The sequence below is a fragment of the Crinia signifera genome, chromosome 4 (assembly GCF_055691185.1).
Source record: "Crinia signifera chromosome 4, ASM5569118v1, whole genome shotgun sequence".
NCBI lineage: Eukaryota > Metazoa > Chordata > Amphibia > Anura > Myobatrachidae > Crinia > Crinia signifera.
Genome location: NC_139220.1, coordinates 53750064 through 53769877, shown reverse-complemented (window position 1 = coordinate 53769877; position 19814 = coordinate 53750064). Strand labels below are relative to the sequence as shown.

Here is a 19814-nt window from a genome sequence, read left to right as displayed (position 1 = left end):
GTGGACAATTTAGTAAGCAACAACACTAAGCTATTGAATGCAACAAGCATACAGAACAGCATTCCATCCTCAAATCAATCAAATGTTACATCTATTTCAGTTATTACGATGCTACATTAATAGGGGTTTCCTTATTAGAAGCTAATTCACATTGCAGTTGGGAAATAGGTAATAATACGTTTAGAATGCAAAGGACTGAAATTAGAGACTGCCATATTGAAAACTGTTGCATTCTTCAGTGTGGGGAAATATATTAATTGGTCTGTCATTTTAGTAAACACTTAAGACAAGCACTTGACATCTGGAAGCATCTGATGAAGGATATATAGTCAGACACGTGCTGCTCGTCACAGATTATTACATTATATATATAAATATACATATATGTTGTGTAGATTAGTGAGCAATGCTCCCGTATTCCTCATTGCTTGGTTTCTTTAATTATGCATGCATTTTGTTTACCTAGTTATCATACATACTTAATTATGTTGCTGCTGTGTTAGAAAACATGTTGATGTTAGTGTGAGCCACCTGTAGAAGTCTTCTCAGGTAAAACAATGACTTGTAGATAATACATTTACAGAAAAGTCTCCTCAGGTTTTAACACATGGATGAACACTTTTCCAAAAATCAATGCAAATACTCTAGACTGATTTTCTTCTACATTGGCCTCTTTGGTGTGTAGATTAGTATAGCAGTCTCTGACCCCTCATGTCTGGGAGCAGGGAAAAGTCTAGCGGCGTACCTTCAGTCTGCCAAGGAGGATGGCAAATACCGGCGCCACCGCTCACTGGTAGGGAGAGGAGAAATACCGGGCCCAGTAGGTGGCTCTCTTGATGGAGTTTGTAGCCCTTGAAGGATGAGACAGCGAAAAGCCCGATCTAGTATCCATTCCCCAGGAGCTGGGAAACGCTGGGACTGAGTAGATTGCTGCCATTCCGGAGGTTCATAGCCTCTGATGGAGTCAGTAAAAATCCCAGCTTAGTACCTTAACCTTGGGGTTATGAGAAACACCGGGACTGAGTAGATTGCTCTTCCAAGAGGGCCTCAACCCCTGAAGGAGTCAATCGAAAAGCCTGGTGGAGTATCCATTCCCATGCCAGGGGTCGGAAAACACCCTAGGTGGGAGTGGAGAAACACTTGATCGGACGCTGACTGGCCGGCTGCTTAGAGCCCAAGGTGTAGCTTGCCTCCGGGGAAACCCCAGAGGTGCCTTAAACGTTCACTGGTGTTCCCACCAGCAGGTTTTGACACTAGCACTGTACACTTCCCTTTAAGTATGCATTGCACATCCTTGCCCTGGACCTTTTGGCAGGGGCAGGACAATTTTTCATACCCCCCACCCGGCCTTTTGGCTGAGGTCTCTTAATTTATTGATTTCTCTTCACCCCTCTCACGTATGTCACTTTTTCTATTTTTCGTTAGTTAGGTCACATTTTTGGGCTGTGTGTACGACCTTTATGGGCTACCCGCTCCCCATGTACCAAAGCTCTCTCCTTTGGGGAAGAGCTGTGGTCCCCGAGGGCGACCCGAGCCACAAGGCAAAGGGAAGCCTACCGAGGGTCTCTCCAAGCTTCGGCGAGGAGTACCCACCCCCCTTACACTTCCAGGGGTTGAGGGAAGAGGGTCACTCTGAGTTTCGGTAAGGAGGACCCACCGATCTCTGTTTTCCCCTCTTGGGACTTTTGGCTGAAAGAGGTCAGGGGAGTAACGGACCCTTTCTCCTTTGGGAGAGGGTTCATACGTATGTACCACCCCTATGCACGATTTAGGTCACTGCATTGGGTGTTTGGAGCACCACTTCGGGTATAACAGTCTTTATATAACATACCCATGACAATATAAATGGTGAGGGTAGCTTATTCTTGAGCACGCTAATACATACAGTAACAGTTTATTATATAGCGCTTTACATAGTTTTTCAGTGTTTCAGTCAATCACATCTGTCCCAGGCCCAGCAGTGCCTACACCTATCTTATATATTTTACCTACCACATATACACGATAGGGTTATTTAATTATTTTTTGTCAGCAGCCAATTTCCTGCCAGTATGTTTTGAGAATCTGGGTGGAAACTCACAAAACATGGAGAGAACATATACATATGAAATATACACAGAGAGACTATAACCAAGACTTTATCTTAAGACCTCAGTGTTCTGAGTAATGCTTATCACTACAAATTCCATATATGGGGCCTAATTCAGCTTGGATCATTAATTATAGAAAAAGCAGTTGCCTGTGATCAAAAAGTCACCACCCACAAAGAAAGAAAGAATAACCGCCACTTTCAAAATAGCGGATGCAGCAAGATAGCGATGCATTCACAGATCCGTTTGCAAAAAAAAAAAAAAAACATTGAAGAGTATTTTCTAAGTGTGCCCCAAAAACCTTACCAGTTCCCTTCCAGTCATTCTTTGACTCACTCTTTCAGTTACGTTACTGAACTTTTGTTTGGGAGCACCGCCAACCTCATACTGCAAGTAATAGCCACTAAAAGCTGTTTTTTTATGTTGATTTACTCTATGACAATGACAATTTAAATCTATTGCCAGTGCAAACCCCTACTCCCCAGATATCCTACAATTCATTTGCAAATTTCGTGCCCACTTGCTCAATGTGAATGTGGCACAGTCATTCGATAATCGGCTGAATTGCTATCTTTCTAATTAGCTATGCTGCTAAATTAGTCCCATGGTCAGGAACAGTGTTATGTCACTGGTAAATACAGAAACAAACATAACTTTATCAAGCAATACTCATGGAACAAGTCTATAATGGGTCGCGGATTGAGAAGTAGATCTATAATAATATATCTATGGCTATTTCAGTTTCTATAATATTCTAAATTATATATGGGTTCTCTCTGTTTTCATTTAGTCCTGGGCCATAGGTGCCGATTCCATGGGTGCTCCCCGGCCCGGGCACCCCCTCGAAAATGATGAGCACACACAGGCAGGTTCCAGCGGGTATCAAGGGGCCCGTGGATAGACCCCTTGAAAATCCGTCCCTAGCCCTCACACAAGGAGGCGGCATTCCCAGAGGTGTATTGCGGGTCCGCATATGTCGCGCCATGATGTCATGCAGCTCTGCAAACCTGCCCCCACTTAGAGAAACAGCAGGCATTGAGGGACTGCCAAAGCTGCACCAGCCAGGCCCAGCAGGCCATTGGCCACACACACACAGCTGGGATGGACTACCAGCACGACAGCAAAGACAGGTAGGTGGTGTCCCCTAACAACCACCCCGGGACCCCAGAATGCACCCCCTCTTCGGCGGTGTTTCACTTATTGAGCATCCACCAGCTAAAACATAATCGGCACCTCTGGTCCTGGCCACTTGCCCTGGACATTTCATCAAAATATCCCCAAATTGAAATGAAGTAAATTCCTCCTAATTGTACTGCACATTTTGGGTGATTTCTATTTGGTTTTATACTAATGATCTGGATAATCTTAGGAATCCTACTAACATATTAACATATTAACTACTGTATGTGCATGTAGTAATGTTTTAATACTGATAAAAAAGTAGAACCATATGGTGTAATCATTATTACTATTCTACTGCCCTTGCCATGGGTAAAACTAACCCAGAGCCAGTGGGTTCCTGGCTTTTTAAAAATTGTAATGATGACAGTTAGGTCATCAGATCCACATATAGGGCCAGATGCACCAAGCTTAAAAAAAATTCTAAAATGGAGAGTGATAACCATCCAATCAGCTCCTGCCTGACAGTTTTCAAACGCAGCTTGTGACATGTACAGATGTAGCCGGGCTCATCATTGCAGGGGATGGCGATTCTACCACCATCCCCCGCTGGCGGCGACCACCAGGGGCGCGCTTGCACGAGAAGCTTGCACACCCCGTGGCAACAGAGCTTGGCGGGGGTCCCCGCCGCTTCCCTTGCCGTCACCAACGGTCCCCCTTGCCTCCCCGACCGCCCCCCCCCCCCCCCCCCGAACTGGGCAGCTTCTCCCTGAAGCGGAGACAGGCAGGGAGACGCTGCCCAGATGCCGTGCACACCCATGAAATGATGGGTGGTCCCCTGCATCTGCTCCCTACCTCAATTAAACATTTAGGGGCATATTTAATTATTGACCAATTGACAGTCTGGATATATTTAATTAGGTCCTGTATCCCTGTGTCACGTTTCATTGGCGTGCCCACAAAAACGGCGGGCGCTCCCATAGAAATGCTGGGCCTAGGGAATGCAGGCGTTCCCCTGCCTGCTTGGGATGGGCAAATGATGTCATGTGACATCAGCACCCGCCCCCAATTTGGACTTCAGTGTGCAGCAGAAAAGTAAGTCCCGGGTTACTTTTCTGTTGTGAACAGAGGAAAAGTCATTCAATGGTAAGCATAGACATCTGCTCGCAGCGTAGCGAGGGGATCTGGCTGGTGGAGGCGGAGGGGGGGGGGGGGGGGGCTTAAATGACTTTCAAATATGATGCAATAAATGAACCATATCTGACATCTGGCAATTGTAGACTGAAATATACGTGTCACTCAATTCTATATACATCGCCACATAAAATAACATTTTAATTGATTTTATAAATGATCTTACAAACACGCAAGGTTCACCGTTACGCAGAAACAGCACATGATGCTAAATTAACATTTGAGGTTTTTTTATCCTATATTTCTGTAGTTTTTTTAACAAAAGTAGGATAAATAAAATGTTTGCAAATAAGTCTTTTATTTAAATTTTGCTATATGTAAACATGTAAGCAGACATTAATTAGGGTTTAGTGCATTCTTGATAATTAAAATGCACAGTTCATGGGGTTCATATATTTTAATACATATTTCACTATTCAACATATATAAGTAACTATATCCAAACAAAGAAGTTGCGCAGGATTACTCATCTACCTTTTCTTTTGCAACACTGTCTCCACTGTACGCTGTATAAAACCTGTGCTCACTTGACATAGCTGGAAGGCAACATTTCAATCTCACTTCCAAGGACACTGCTGCTACCCTGGTGCATTTCTGCATATCACGTGCCTAGATTTGCACATTACATACTAGGCTAGCCCTGCATCATGAACAGGGTACCATACACCATGCCTATTTGACACTTGGAGTGATTGGTTCCTTAAAACTGCAATTTTTTGGGGGGCCCAGATTAATAAAAATAGTATGTAGAGAATCAAATAATTGCCCTTTATCAATAGACAGGGACCTGGGTCCCAGAGCACAGTTCCATTCCGACTCAGACCTGGGGACACACACCTTTCACACTGCAAATACAGATGGTGCAGTCTGGATGGCGCTCTCAGGAAAACAATGGGGGTGTTACTGTATATACAAATGAATAGATTATAAATGAGAGTCAATCTTACATGTCACAAAGTGGAGATCTTGTCATTCAATTTGATGGATGTTTGTAAGTATGGCTATGTATTCCGGAAGTTGATACATGGGAATAGAAAATAGAAACAAATATTGTGTAGAATATCTTTAAAAAAGTCAATAAACAGCACTATGTAATTGACTACTCTAGTGTTCATGATATTCTTCACCAGGTTATTGTTCAATACCCGCACATAACTGCAGGGTGTCACGTATGTAAAGGTATCTTTATTGTCTATATGGTGTTAGACTATTACATGACTGCTGTGCTTCTGATTCCCCACCACGGTGAAGTGGGCGTACCCAACTTACAGCTTCAGTTGTAAAAGCAGTCATATAAAGGTATCTTTTGTTGTTTCTGATCAGACCTCGTCAACAATGGCCTCCATAAAATACTTAACCTTAACGGGAGGTGCTGCAAATGTTAACACTTTTGAATTGAAAGTTGTGATGTTGACATTGAACATTTCGATATTTGTAGAATGTCGACAAGTGAAATGACAGAATTCTCCTCAGACCTAAGGGTTTGGTTTATGCACCTAGGGGGGTAAGGGGCATTTGGAAAGACAGGATGTGGCGCACACATGTAGCCTTCTCGAGTCCCTTCCTCTCAGCTGACAATTGCTCTGCGTAGAGCGAGGGCTCAAATGCTAATGTGCATGCATAAATTATTCCAGTGATTTCCACTGACTTCGTTGTGGCACTCTAGAAGGGTCATTGTTAAAAAAAATGGGTGCAGAGTGCACGGTGTGGACCACCCTAAAACTTAGGGGCCCGTGTGCACTGCACACACTGCATCTATTAAAAATTCTTCACTGAGGGCAACGGTTAGTGTTAGGGGTTAGGGACTAGGGCTAGTGATATCTACTACCAGAATTTCTTTTGGATCCAGTCAAAGTCCTTCTCAGCTGACTACAAGAACTGGAACAAATAACTAGAGCCACCGAACAAGTTGTAACAGGAATGTCACCACTTGACCACCATGTTTTTGTAGATTTTCTAATGTTGACTTTCATCATTGTCACCATGATGAATGATGATGGTGAAAATGTCAACATTGCTAACATGTAGACTTCAATACCATGGTGGCATTCTCACATCAACATGATGAAATTTGGTAAAATATATCACAGCCACCTGTACTGACAATAATATCCATTACATGCCTAAAAATAACAGTATGCTTTAGTTTTCTACTACAGATTGATCTAGAGTCTTACTGAAAGCCGGATGACTTTTCTGTTATGCGCATTGTTAGTACTAATCACTAACTATTACTAATTTATACTTGCAATATCATGGCTTAATACCGCATGGGTTGTCTTTGAATTCTTGTAAACTTGTGAAGGGTCGCTGGGAATTAGAGTTTAGACTGAATGACAGATGCTGGGGATAAGGCATAGCTAATTACATGTAAATGAATGAATCAGCAACAACTGTGGACTCAACACAAGTAACCGTCTGGCACTCACAGAAAAACACATAGGAGACACGATGCCCAGCGCCCCTGACCGGTGTCTGTTCCTGACAGAGTCTCTGACACGCTGCTTGCGGCGGGGAATCGTGATTCTAGTCAGCGCCCCCGGACGGTGGTAGGAGATTGCCTGGGCTCAAAATATATATGTCTTGTGGTAACCTGCCCACAGCTGTTTTATACTCGGTACGAGTCATATTTGGATATACCTGTGTGGTTCCTATTCTACAATAAATGTTTAGTTTTACACTATGGAGCTCTCCTCTGTCATATTTTAAGTGTGTATATATATATATATATATATATATATATATATATATATATATATATATTATGTACAGTACCCTCTTCACTCGTATAATTGCATCAAATCCCTCCTCATTGGCCTATAAATTGCATCATTATGCTCCTCAATAGACCCCAAGGAATGTCTGCTGTGACATGGACCGGCATCATTAGGCAATGCTATGAGATGTCAGTATGACAGGCAGAGCAGAAAGAGAACTAAGTACATACTATGTATCCTTGGTGGGGAACCATACTGAGTGACACACTACTGGTAATACATGCAGGATTCCAGGATTCTGGAAAACTACCATGCAGTTTACTCTCATTTCCATGTCACAGGTATACAACCACGTGTACAACCACGCACATACAACATGATTTTTCGGAGCCTCTTCCATCCATTTGGTTTAGTAATATTCCTAATCCCAAAGATAAATGACGCTATGTTGAGATTGTGACTATTTGTTTTAACAAATGTACTTTCTGCTTCCTGACAACACAGCAATGCCACATTTGCATATATATTGCATAGCATTGCTGCTGTCTTTTATACTAAATGGACATATTTACATGAAACCTGTTCGCATAAACTGAGGGCAGAAGGTGGATAGATAAAGCGGAAGCCATGGCAGGTTAATGGTCACACACAGAACAAGTCATGTATCCATAATCACATATATATCGGTACATCAATTGCGCCATTGCCGGAGACACATATCATGTGCACTGGGTTTAATTCAGATCTGTTCACAAAGCACCTTTTATTCAAATGCACAAAACCATGTGCACTGCAGGTGGGGCAACATGTGCAAAGAGAGTTATATTTGAGTTATTTTGTTTCTGTGTAGGGTAAATAGTGGCAACTTTATTATTACACTGCAATTTAGACTTTAGTTTGAACACACCTTACCCAAATTTCTCTCTGCATATGTTACATCTGCCCCACCTGCAGTGCACATAGTTTTGTCCATTTGAGAATAAAGGTGGTTTGCAATCATTTCTGAGTTAGGACGTGCGGTACGAGTCGGTGCGGCATGCCGGATAAACTTGGAGTTTTATTTTTAAAAGTGGTGATCTTTTTCAAATCAAAACCATGCCCTCAAATTTTGCCCGGCATTCTGCATGGCTGCCCTACCCGTACTGCATTACTGTACACAGGGCCTCCGGCAGGGGGTGCCCTGGGTATAGCTGTCCAGGGCCCTGGGCAGCTGCCCACAGCGGTGCCAACCCCCCCCCCTTCCCCGGACACCCGCACACCGCCTCTCCCTCCCGGTGCCCCCCCCCCCCCAGCCAGGCCCGCACAGTGCAGCCTGCAGAGTGCGTGAGCCTAGAACACAGAGGGGCTCGGCGCTCTGCAGGCTGCACTGTGCAGTGTGCGCTCCGGACCTGACTGACAGTGGAGGCCGAAGGAGCCGGATGGCGATGCCGCGTGATGGTAAGTAATGGTAATGGGGGAGGCGGGGTGCTGGCAGACACGGGCGGGCGGGGGGGCGCGCGTGTGGGGAAGGCGGCGGGTTGGTTGGGTGTGCAGACGGGAATGTTGGGCTGTGCTGCTGTGCCACTGGGGGCCCAGACTGTAGGTCAGTCCCGGGCCCCAACAGTTCTAGTGGCGGCCCTGACTGTACATTTAGCACAATAATTGAGAACAAGGCAATCCCACACAGTATGCAAAGGTTTGGGATGTAAACTCTCCATGCGGAAGAGATTATTGTGATCCATACAGTATATTTAGTTTAGACAGAAGTCTCTGCCATGTGCCCTTTTCTAATGATCAAAAATTCAAGAATATGTAAAGCCTCATACACATAGCCGGTATGCTGTATGCATAACTCCCAACTACTGATTGTCCCAAAGAGGGACAGTGTGCGTGCCATAGAATGTGGGGGCGTGGCCTAGCAGGAAAGGGGCATGGCCTGTACTCACGACGCTATCGCGAGGCCACGCCTTATTTTCGCTGCTGTGGGATCATGCGCAGCAGCTCCATGACTCCCTGGCTTTAACCCCAGCCCCTCTGGCTGCAGGAATGGACGCTGTGAGAATGCACACAGTGCCTATTTATGTGTGACAGGGGGACTCCCAACTGCCCCCTCCCCCCACCGCGGAACACTGCCAGCCTCGGGAGGGATGGGGGAACATCTAAAAAAAACCGGGACGTTCCTGTGATAAGCGGGACAGTTGGGAGGTATGTGTATGAACAATATCTACAGTGTTTCCCTCTGAATTTCAAGGCAAATGATATTGGGCAGTATTCAATGAGGCTGATTCGCCAGATTTTTATGGCGATTTTGTGCTGTAAGGCAAATTTCTGACTAAAACGGTGAATCACCCTATTCAATGACCAGATTGCGAATACATTTCAAGGTTTTTTTCGCCATGATTCACCGAGTAGCAATCGCTATCTTTTTACGGTGAAGTGGAAGGTGAACTTTTAAAATAAAGTGTTTTGTTTTTTAAAATTGGTGTAAAAAAATCTGGAATTTTATTCTGAGGAGGGGCATGCTATTTTTATTCATGTGCTGTAAGCACATGAATATATATTTAATTTTAAAAAAAATATATATTTTTTTTTACACAGACCAGCCAGCAGGCTGAGCCGCTCATTAGATATTCATATATTCACTTCACCCGATCATTACATATTCATGATCGGGTGTAGTGAATATACCCGGTCCCCTGCTGGGCTGGCACCCCCAGGGGGCAGCCTGTGCTGCCTGGCACCCGGGGAGCCCACCTCCCCCCCCACAAACGTTCTGGGGCAGGCAGGGAGACTTCCATCACCCTGCCTGCCACTGTCCCCACCGTTCGCCACAGGAGCTCATATTCGCCGGTCAGGGGCAGCGAGCCCCTGACTCGTTGAATACCGGAGCCGGTGAGGCTCCGGAACGCGGCGACCATTGGCGAATGTGCAGCGAATCCTAAACAGGATTCGCTGCACGTCGCCGGTATTCACATTGAATACCGCCCATTGGGTCAGATGCACTAAGCTTCAAAAAGTTATAAAGTGGAGAGTGATAAACCACCAATCAATCAATCCGCTCCCAACTAATATCTTTTGGCTGGTTGTTTATCACTCTCCACTTTATCATTTTTTGATGCTTAATACATCTCACCCAATGAGTGTACACACTGAACGATAATGGTAAACAATACCATTATTAAAAGGTCTGTGAGAGATGTTCAAAATATCCGCTAAAAATGGCAGCGTCGCTCACATTTGTTATATAAATTCAAATAAAAAATGTTGTGTAAAAAAATAATATATTTCCTATATAAGGTAACATTACAGGTCATTATGATGAATAAAAATGTTTGCTCTGCATTTTCTCACCCAATTTGTTCATGTTAAGTGACGTCACAGTGCTTGTTCAGCCGATGAGGGGGGTCGTTAACGATGCGTGGGAGTGTGCATCATTAACGATACTGAGTGTACACACTAGATTTTTTTTAAGATATCGCTCAGAAGGGTGCAAAAATCTTGAAAATTCTCGTCTAGTGTGTATGGGGCTTATGTTTAACTGGGCCATCTGGGGCATTATGCTTTTCAACTGAAGATATTCCAGCATAAGATTGGAGGGCACAGCTAGCACTGGATAAGTAGGTGCCACTTTAGGTTATACTCATGCAATGCCATGGCATGACAGAAGGGAATCAGTATTAAGAGCTGCTTAAAATCACAGCACAACAGCACAACATCTGTAAGAGGCTTCTTTGTAAAGACAATGTATTCTTGTTATTATTATTTCAGCAGCAGACATACTAGACACTATTATATTTACACTGATTGTTTTTCCTTTTAATAAATGTTTATTCAGAATACTGCCTATTGCAATATTGTTCTTGGAGTTAGTTGGAGATTTGTGACAAGGGAGTAGATCAAAAGATCTGTCATATCGAAGCTGGCAGATGGGAGATAAAGTACCAATGAGTCAGCTCCTGTCATTTTACAAACACCACCTGGAGCTGATTGGTTGGTACTTTGGGTCTGATTCAGGAAAGCTCGTAAAGCAGCAATCGTCCGCTGCTTAACGAGCCCATAAATGCCGCCCATCTGGAGCGCTCAGACTCCACTCTGTGTGTGCAGATTGCTGGAGTGTAGGTGGTGCTTTTGCCGACGACCCCACCGCTTTACTCCAGTGGCTACCTATAAAAAAAATGGCTGCACCCATTATAAATATGCCACTGTCTCAGCCCATTTCTCTGTTCTAGGCTGTGGCCATAAAGGGATGCACATGGTCAGCATCAATATTCAATTAAGCTGTGGCTCAATTGGTATTAAAGGTCCTTACTCAGTGACGTGTGCTGAGCTGGGGAGAGAGACAGAGGCGTAACTCTGGGAGGCAATGGAGTCATCTGCTGCCGGGCTCCAGTTCCCAAGAGGGCACCTCTCCTCCCCTGCAATTTCAAATCAGTTCATTAAAAGCCTTCAATATCGCAATATACTTTTATATATATAGTAGGCCCATAGACATTACACTCTATTTGAAACATACATAACATAAATACTTATAACATAAATACGTATATTTATATAAGGTGCTGTGTGTGTGTGTGTGTGTGTGTGTGTGTGTGTGTGTGTGTGTGTGAGTGGGGGGGGGGGCATCAATAATTATCTTGCCTCCGGTCAACTGGGGCGAACTTACGCCACTGGAGAAAAAGATAGCTGCATCAACAGCCTGTTTTCTCTCTCTCATTTTTTTCCACGGGGCATGGTCACACACCCTCCATTTTACCGGAGCCCAGTTGACTTGTCGGTACCCCTGGTCACAACCACCAGCATGAACCTCTGCCACAAGCAGGATGCATCCCTGGGTATAAATTGTTTATGCCAAATTGTCACTGAACCGTTTTATTATCTTCACAATCAAAAAACATCTGCCAAGGCAATATATGTTTTAGACTTTAAGTGGTACATTTACTAAAGCGCCGCAAAATGAAAAGTGAAGTTGCCCATAGAAACCAACCAGATTGTGTCTATTATTATCTTCTACGATGCAAAAGAGAAAGGGTAGAATAGTTGCTATGGGCAACAACACATACTTTCCTACTTTTGATTTCACCTCTCCCGGAGAAGCCTGGAAAGGCAACACGTAAGGGGGTGGGAGCAAGGCTGACAACACTTGGCCCTGCCCTCCAATGCCGGAAAACGCCGTGATTTGCGGGCCGCAGAGAGGGGGTAGGGCATAAATGTGATCACGTCATTTTAGCCCCGCCCCCTCACCGTGGACCCGCGATTTATGGTAATTAAACCAGCGGGCAAGGGGGGGGGGGGGGGGAGCGGGGGTTATCAATAGAAAGTGGGAGACTTGCCCACCTTCCCGGGGGGGCGGGAGAATGACCCGATTTTCGGGAGGCTCCCGGCCATTCCGGGAGGGTAGGTGGGCAAGCCTGCAACAACACCTCTTTTCATTTTTAGGAGCTTTAGTAAATGTAACTTTAACTGTCCAGTTTTGGTGATTCTGTGTCCAATGTAGCTTTATTGTCCTCCTCCTGGCTGGCAGGAGTGACCTGCAGATGCTCTTTTGCATATGGCGTCTGTTTGTTTGAGTAGCAATCAGCTAGAACCATCTCGCCTCTGCCATCTCACCTCTGCTGATAACAAGGTGTTCTTGACCCCAGAAGTGCAGCTCACTGTCTGTTTCTTGCTGTGCGCACCATTCTCTGTAAACTCTGGAGACTGTTGGACATGAATATCCCAGGAGATCCACAGTTTCTGGGATAATCAATCTCGTGTAGCACCGACAATTATCCCACAGTCAAAGCTACTTAGATCGCATCGATTTATTCCCCTTTCTGGTGTTTGTTCTGAACAACATCTGAACCTCTTGAAAATGTCTGCATGGCTGTATGCATTGGGTCCAGGGGTGTAGCTAGGCTTCTAATGTCACGCAGTGCTACAGTATGTTCTCAGATAGCATTCATCAATATTCCACACAGGCCCCAGGCATCCATCAGGGGGGACTGAGGGGACTCCAGTCCTGGGCTACAGAAAGGGGGCCCAGGACTGCAGTTTATCATCTCTCTCTCTCTCTCTCTCTCTCTCTCTCTCTATATATATATATATATTTTTATATATGTCTAGTGTCTGTTAGTCTCAGAAACAGTGCCATCTGCTGACAGAGAGTGAAACTACATCTCTTTCTCACACATGCATAAACACAGAAGGTAGCAGACTAGCTTTTGAAGCTGTTGCTTCGAGCGGGCTTGCTAGTAAAATATAATTTGTCATAGTTCATATTCCAGGTGTTCGAGAAAAATAAGGGGGGCCCTGCCTATTTTGTCAATTCCGGGCCCCACAATTTCTGAAGGCAGCCCTGACATATTGGTTCAGTGACTCGTTACTCCGGCACCCAAAATGGGGTGTGGCATTGACTAAATTATAGTGTGCCAATCTCTGTGTCCCGCTGGCCCTGCCCCCATCCCTCCGTTTCCCATGAATAGACGCAGCATCTTTTCACCGCTGCTCTCCTAAGTGCAGCGAGTGACAGGGAGCCTCCCAACTGCCGTCCCACTGCGCCACACTGTTACCCGGGGGAGCCACAGCAGGACAGTCCTCAATAAAATAGGACTGCAAAAAGTCTACACTGTTAAGGTGGCCATACACACGCAGATTTATCTGCAGATCTGGCTGGTTGGAACAAAAACCTGGTTATGGATGAGAGCAAATGACAGTTGACCATTTGCTTGGAAATTCTGGAAAACTGACAAACTGTCACTCATCCATAACCATGTTTTTGTTCCAACCAGCCAGATCTGAAGATAAATCTTACTAGTGTATGGGCACCTTTAGAATTAGCACTAGTTAAATAATAAGACGGTTACTCAATTTTAACCTGATAATAGGAACTGATATGTAATCAAAATTCCTTACTCAACATTATCTGTAATAATATACTACTATCCTTACATAACACCAACAGGAAAACATTTACAAAGAAATAAAATAAAGAGTCAAGCAGTGGGGGATTTATTTACTAAGATGGGAGTTATGTAAAAGATGGGATGTTGCTATGGCCAACCAATCTGATTCTGTCTACTATCTTCTAGAACCTTGATGGCTACCCTTGACACTCCAGCTGTTGTTGAACTACACATCCCAGCATGCTCTGCTTCAGTTTTGCTATTTGGCCATGCTAAATCTGATGCAGAGCATGCTGGGATTTGGACATCCAACATCTGGAGTGTCAAGGTTAGCCATCAAGGTTCTAGAACAGGCATGTCCAACGTTGGCCCTCCAGATGTTTAGAAACTACACATCCCAGCATGCTTTGCCACAGTTTTGCTCATAGAGAATGCTAAAACTATTGCAAAGCATGCTGGGATGTGTAGTTTCAAAACATCTGGAGGGCCAACGTTGGACATGCCTGTTCTAGAAGGTGCTAAATAAACTAGAAGTAGATTCTAATTGGTTTGCCCATAGCAACATTCCATCAGAAATAGAACTCTCATCTTAGTAATGAACCCCTGTGTGTGGCCCTGCTGAAGGCTGATTCATCACCCTTACATCTAGTGCTATGATTGCAGCTCACCTGCTGTTCTCTTTCCCCAGCACTCAGGGAATGAACCCTGCCTGTCATCCCTCTAGTGTTAATGACTCTGATTTCACACTGGAGGTTCACAACAAATGCGTTTCTGGTCAGTACAGGCAGCCAAGCGGCTAGAGCTGCTTTGTTGTAATAATTAAATAAAATTAAAAAAGGTAATTAAAAATATAAATTTCACAAAAACCTGCTTCGGTGGCTTAGTAGTTTGTAAAATCGAAATCTTATATAGGTGCCTGTGATGAAATCACATCACTTGACTTGAGTATTGGCAAATGCAACATATATGCACCTTAATGAGCCACTAGGTTTTTGGGACATTTCTTACTGCCACTTTGTATACACAAAATCAGGGCGCATGTGCGGTGCAAACATTGGTCTATTGTGTGTGACATTGGCGCTGCCTCCGACTCAGGTGCTTTATTTTGTTATAGAAGGGAATCACAGTGGATGTTTTTGAGAATTCTCTCCACTGATCAACACAAAATGGCCATTATTCTGGTTCACTCGCAAAGGCAAATTCCTTCTCAAATGGACAAAACCATGTACACTACAGATGGGGCAGATGTAACATGTGCAGAGACAGAGTTAGATTTGGGTAAGTTATTTTGTTTCTCTGCAGGGAAAATACTGACTGCTTTATTTTTACACTACAATATAGATCTCACTTTGCAGTAAAACCCCACCCAAATCTAATTCTCTCTGCACAAGTTACATCTGCCCCACCTGCAGTGCACATGAATTTTATTTTGCACATGAACCAGAATAAGGGCCAATACAGATGGAGCAGCTCTCATTACAGCTGCTCCTGGCAATAGAATCGACAATTGCCGCTGTGCCCATCTGCCATCCGCCGGCTCCCCGCCACTCCCCATCTCACCCATAGCCCCCCGCAGCCCCAACTCACACTGACTGTCTCCCTGAAGTGGAGATGGGCAGGGAATACGCTCCCCGCCGCCAGAGCATGTGAGACGCTTGCTGAGAGGCGCTCCATCTGTATCTGTAGAGTAAAAAAAAAAATTTCTATCAATTACACATAGAAACATAACATGATTGGTATGGGTCATTAGTAGAGACAGGATTATATGCATTTGCATATGCATTTGCATATTTGCATATGCATTTTCATATTTTGCCCATTCTCACTGGTTATTGCATATTTTACCAAAAAATCTAGTGATGGTGCATATTTTAGGCCCCTCCCCCTTTCCACCCGCGAGTCACAGCACTACTTTGCCCTGCTGCTGGTGGTCAGGTAGTGGTAGAGTGTGCAGGCTGGGGCAATATGTGCGCAGTGTGGGGAACCTTGGATGTATGCTATGTCTGACACTGCTCTAGGCTGCCAATCCATGTTGATAAAAGTCAGTCAGGCAGATGCCATTATGAAGCTCCTGAACCTATGCCTGCCCCTGGCCTGGGACTTTACACCAAGAGACAGACTTCTGCAGCAGAGGAGGCGGGCAGAAGGGTTGTGACATCACGCGGGGCAGAGGAAATGCCATGTCACAGTGAGTATGCAGCGCAGGGAGGAAGCCTTCCACTGCGCCGCCCTCACACGCTATGCTGACATTTGGTCCATCGGCGCTGGAGATGAGGGTCTGTGTAGTTGATGCAAGAAGAGCTTTGGACGCTACAGTCTGCTGTAGCAGCCAGGAAGAAAAAAATCCTGTGCACAACACTAGACATCTGCAGATGCTGTGGGCCTATTTTTGAGGTTTATTTGCAACTAATTGTATGCTGATTTTTAAATAAACAAGTTTAAAATTACTTTTTTTATTATTTAATGTAGCATATTTTAACACTTTTCATGCATATTTGCATGCATATTTCAAGCTTTTCATGTTGCATATAATCCTGTCTCTAGTCATTAGGTTTACCCAACATAAGCTCGACATACATAGGGTCGACAACTGAAGGCCGACAGGCCTTAGGTTGACACCTTCAAAAGATCAACAAGGCTTTAAGCAGGGGCGTAACTAAGTTTTTAGCGCCCCCCCGCCGGATGGTTTTTCGGCGCCCCCCTCGAACACCCCAACCCCCCCCCCGCCGCCGCCGCCCGCCCGCCCGCCACCCCCCCACCTAACCTGACCCCCCCTTCTTACACTTACCTGTCCCCGCAGTCTGCATCTCGCCCGGCTCTCTGCCGGGACCTGCCTGACGTCACGGTCCCGGCCGGCTCCTGCTGCTGCAATGAAAAATGACTCTTAGAAAATGGCTGCCCCCATACTGCAGACAGAAAACTGTCTGCAGTATGGGGGCAGCCATTTTATAATAGTCAGTTTTCATTGCAGCAGGAGCCGGCCGGGACCGTGACGTCAGGCAGGTCCCGGCAGAGAGCCGGGCGAGACGAAGACCACAGGTAACTATACCTCCGCAGCCCCCCGGCGGTGCCCCCAATTTCTCTGCGCCCCCCCCCGCCACCGCGGGGGCTGCGGAGGTATAGTTACGCCACTGGCTTTAAGTCTACAGGGTCATAAGGTTGACACATGCATTAACTCACAATGCTTCGAGCTCAGTGTCCTCGCTTCGGTCGGCGCACTATTATATTCTCCCTCCACGCCCTAGTGGATGGACCTTCAGTGGTCGACCCAAAGTATGTTGACCTTTCTCATGTCAACCTAGTGACCGCATACCAACATGATTGATTGCATAAATATACACTTAAATAATCAGTTGATTTGGTTTATATCTATGTATAATTAATTCTTTAATATAAATACACCAATCTATTAGATGTCCTACAGTTGGTTAGTACATTTACAATCAAGAGCTTCCTCGTGAAGTACTGTAACTTCTTTTTCTTTGAGAACCGTGGTTTCACCTCAGGCACATACAAGCTGACTTAAAAACACAGTACACACTTTTACAAGCATTTTTTTAATTACTGAATTTCAAGTACAGTATATCTAACAAAACAATATACAGAGAAAGACAATAGAAAATGACAGAAATCAGCTTATAAGGTGGGGAGTAAGGTTGATAACATTGTAAGAATGGGACATTGTAAGAATGGGACATATTTGCTAACAATTTTTAATACTAATATCAGCATTGAAATGAATATGCATTTGGCAACCATGGGTTGTTATGATCCCATATCTATCTATATATTTTCACTTATTGCCAGGAATAAGTGTGTTGCTGCAATATAATTAGTACGCCACCTGCTAGTTATATTGTTGATAAAGAAATGTCCTCTTTCAACCTGCCAGAGTGCACTTTACCACAGCATGGCTGTTGTGCTTCATCTGACTAGGTGGTTAATGGTCTCTAAACTCCTTGAAATATTACACTGCCGGCCCGTCCGGAGAAAAACGGGATAGTCCCGCGAAAAACGGGATAATTGGGAGGTATGGAATTGTGTGGATATTTATTTTCAGGCTTGAGTTTGCCAATCATATAGCTTGAAAGCATATTCCCCAACTCTGAATTTTGTGCCATGTGTAGTGACGTGTCACCTTGTACTGTACACAGAGCCAGATTAAAGTCTAAATGGGCCTGGAGCTGAAAATTATCAAGGGCCTATTATGCGCAATGATAGGGGTTGTGGCGAGCACCTAAAAATTTAGGGGACGTGACCAATGTTCTGTTTGGGTGTCTGCTCAAGGGTGTGTCTCTATTTGTGTAAATACTTTCAACTAATTATATATGCCTGGAAAAGGCAGGGGGCTGGCATAAGAAAAATGCAGGGAGATATATTGCAGGGTGCCCTCCAAAGGTGCACTCGCAGGATGCCGATGTCCTAAGATACTTGCGGGGTGAGGCGGCACTCCAGTCATAAAAATAATACTGAAAGCCAAAACTTGGTAGACAACATTTCGGCACCTTTTATGTGGTCACCTAAATTTACCACACCATATACCCCTTATACAAATTATTCAACACAATAGTAACCCCATTATACTGTACTTGCCTCTTACACAATATGCCACATGGAATGAGACAAAATTCACACAGACTGAGCCAAAATTCACACTATGGCACATGGATTGAGGCAAAATTCACGTTATGTCCAAAATTCACATTATGTCACACAGATTAAGGCAAAATTCACATTTTGCCACATAGATTGACCCCAAAAAAACACTATACCAAACAGATTGAGCAATAATGCACAATACGCTCCACAAACAGGGGAATTGCGCGCCGAAGGTGCACGTTAAAAATTTACACCATAATGCCCATTACATGTTAAAGCCACACACCATAATGTCCATTACGTATTATGCCAAACACCATAATCCCTATTAAAAATTATGCTACATAAGAGCTGCTCATTGCCAGGGGTTCCATGCTCATTGCCAGGGGTTCCATGCTCATTGCCATGTGGGATTACATGCACATAACCAAAGAGGAATACATGCTCGCGGTAACTGGGGGACAGGCGCCGCCAGGCAGAAAGGACAGCTGGGCAGAGAACAGGGGGCTGCCTGGCTGTATTCAGAGCACTGCAAGTCCCGGCTATTTGAAATAATACCCCTTTCACACCATAAAATGCAGGGACTTACCCAGTAATATGGTCCCACGATCATGCATCCCGGGCTGTCCCCTTTTATACCAGCCTAGTCCCTGCATTTTCTGTTGTGATGGGGAGATAACCCCCCTTTAAACAACCAGCTATATCTTCGAAACCAACTGACCCATTTTCATGTGGGCTTCAAATGATTTTGGTCTCGTGAATCTGGGCCATTTGGTTCCAGAGAAATCTGCCCTCAAACAACATGAACACCCATGAAATTACATTTCAGAAATGAAAAAAATCGGTTTATCTGCAATATCACTAGAACCAATGAACCCATATGGACCAGCCTGGTATCAGATTGTAGGCCAAGCGATTTGAGATCAACCTCAAGCTTCTGTGATGCCGGAGGGGGAAACTGGCAGCCGTTGGAACCGCGTGGGTTCGGAATTAGCGGGTCCCATGTCGGTATCTCCGGTTTCCGGGAGGCTAGCAACGAGGGACCAGGCTCATTGGAAAGCCCTGGCACTCAGCTACAAAATGGGTCTATTTGGAGAGTGGGCCTGGAGCTGTAGCTCCATCAGGCCCATTGTTAATCCGGCCCTGACTGTACAATGATGCCTCATTCTAGCCTAATTGTACAGAAGAAGTTCTTGTGAATGTGTTGAACCTTTGTCCTTCCAGTTGTTTTCTTC

The 19814-nt window shown here is 44.7% G+C and overlaps 1 protein-coding gene across 3 annotated transcripts in view; it reads left to right on the top strand.

Annotated features, from left to right (window-relative positions):
- Nucleotides 1-19814, top strand: part of KCNIP1 (potassium voltage-gated channel interacting protein 1) — a 685047-nt gene that overhangs the window by 317327 nt on the left and 347906 nt on the right. The window lies entirely within an intron of this gene.